This window comes from Neopelma chrysocephalum, unplaced genomic scaffold, assembly GCF_003984885.1.
Source record: "Neopelma chrysocephalum unplaced genomic scaffold, ASM398488v2 Primary Assembly neopelma1_91, whole genome shotgun sequence".
Lineage (NCBI taxonomy): Eukaryota > Metazoa > Chordata > Aves > Passeriformes > Pipridae > Neopelma > Neopelma chrysocephalum.
The window spans coordinates 1,665,908-1,668,263 of NW_020897753.1; the positions used below are offsets into that span (position 1 = coordinate 1,665,908).

The window sequence follows — 2,356 nt, forward strand, 5'->3', positions numbered from 1 at the left end:
TGAAGGGGACTTGTGGGTTGACAGCAGACATCTGCCAAAGGAGGGCACAGAGCCAGGGAGGCCAGATATTGCTTTGGTTTTGTTATAGGGCTCCTCTGTGACCACCAACAGCTCTGGAAACTGCCCTCTGTTTCCAGTTCATTGCTTCCTAAACCATTTGCTTTGCAAAACTATTGCAGAGTTTGATTCACAAAAGTGCTCTGAGGCCTTGGGTGTGAAATATTATGACAAAAGAAGGCATTCCAGCTCTTTATTGCATCGCACATTTTAAATCATGGAAAATTGGACTAAAATACAGTAAATTTAGCATAAAAAGGACTGCTTTCCAATTGTCTGTCAGGATCCCTTCAGCCTCCTAACTGTTTTCGTGTGAAGAAATGAGTGTAATGCCTGTTGATAGTTGTTTGTTCCCTTGTTGTCTTGAAGTTGCTGGAAGCAATTTACAAGTTACTCTTGCTTAACGTCTAGGAAGAGAAGAGGATGGAAAAATGTTTACTTGTTTCTTCTTGGTAAAGAGTTGATTCCCGAAACAACAGGCTGGGATGATTTGAGACTTGCCATTGGCTTTGGAGGGTGAAGGCTCTGGCCCTTTGTATCCCCATGGCTTGGCATGGGAGGCACTGAGCAGAAATGTGAGTGTCAGGCCCAAGTTCCCATTGCTGCTTTTGTGTTTGTGCCATTCCCATTAAGGAGAAGGTTATTGTGGAGAGAGACATTATCTGAAGGACAGGATCATTTACTATTTGATACCACGTGTTGGCACAGAGATTCTTTCCCTCCAGTGTGCGGCACAGTCACACTCATCCCACCCGCTCTCACTCTGGCTGTGCCACTCTCCCTTTACTGCCAAACCCAGCATTTTGCTCACCTCATGCAAATCTGAAGACAACATCTTCAAACATTTTTTTATCAGCCAGGGTTTGGTTTTGGATGTTATCTTTGTGTGTGCATGTCTCGTCATTGGCTGGCCACATTGCATGGGGCCCTTAGAAACCTGGTCTGGGGGTGCCATCTCTGCCCATGGCAGGGGGATTGGAATTAGATCATCTCTAAAGTCCTTTCCAACCCAAACCATGCTATGACTCTATGACAGGATTGGCATTTGGAGCTGCAGCTCAATGACAGAGTTTCTGAGGGCTTTTTAAACCACATGCTCCCTTCACAACCTGTCCAGGGATGACATCTAATACTGTGGGGAAGATGTGATCATCTCCCGGGCACTGCACAGCTCCCACAGCACTGAAAGCATCACAATTTGTTCTTTTTGACTTCCTGCAGACGGTCTAATTATACGAAAAAAGCATCGCCCTCCATTTGGTCAGAAGATGTATTCTGAGCTAAGTTTACCTAATGCTTTCCTGATTTGTGTGGTTTTTGCTCTTTTTCTCTCCCCCCTTAAGCTGGACAACAATGTGATCTTAGTCCAGCAATCAAACATAAAAGAGAGCCCATATGTATAAAGTACCCTCTTCATGCTGGAACTTATCCAAAACAGACAAATTGTCTTCATACAGGAGGTCTGGATTCGCCTCTTTCCAATTAAAAAAAAAAAGAAAAATCTGGCATGAGAAGTGTCTTGCGATAAATCAGGGCAATGCAGTGGCCATTGTCAGTGGTACTGAGCTGTGATGCCAGACCTGAGAGCTGAGGGATGAAGTGAAACCATTGCCACGTGCAACCGTGTTTGTGCAAAGCTGACACAGGGAAATTTAGGAGGGGGCTGTCACTTGTCCCCTGTGCCCCAGGGTGAGCACCAAACATATTGGGTTAATGCCTCTCAGAGAAGGCTTTCAAACCTTTTCACTGAAGTCCACACTTGGCTTGACCTGAAAATCTCAGCCAGTGGGTAGGAAGGCTGGGAGTGTTGGCACAAAGAAGGGCCTGGCAGCTCTTGGCAGTTTTGGGGGTGCAGTGATGTGGTGGATGTTATTGAGCTGGGGGGGGTGATAGTGCTACTGCTTCCCTTCTATGTTTTGCTACCAGACAATGAACCTCTTAAGGCCAGGCTGGATGGAGCTCTGAGTAGCCTGTTCTGATGGAAGGTGTCCATGCCCATGGGATGGTGTGTGGAATTGGATGATCTTCAAGGTCCCTTCTGACCCAAACCATTCTATGACTCTATGGATTCTATGACATCTATGATTCTGTGACTCTCTGGGAGGCTCTGGCTTTGAAGAGGTTGGAGAGCAGCTGTACACCTGCTGAAAGTGATGGAAAACTTTGCAGAAGGCAAATCTGTGGGAGAAACAGATGGATATTCTCGGGAGGAAAAATCTCACTGTTTCTATCAAACTTGCTGTTCCCTATTCAAGCTCTGTTTAAACATGCTTTGGCAGCTCGCAGTAGAACTGCCAGA

At 45.9% G+C, this 2,356-nt stretch overlaps 1 long non-coding RNA gene across 1 annotated transcript; it reads right to left on the minus strand.

The window, feature by feature from the left end:
- Positions 1 to 233: 233 nt before the first annotated feature.
- Positions 234 to 2,086, minus strand: LOC113972392. The gene is made up of 2 exons (XR_003535884.1): positions 1,797 to 2,086; positions 234 to 464 (listed from the first exon to the last, which is right to left on the minus strand). It is a non-coding gene; the product is annotated as an uncharacterized LOC113972392 (long non-coding RNA).
- Between the last annotated feature and the right edge of the window lie 270 nt (positions 2,087 to 2,356).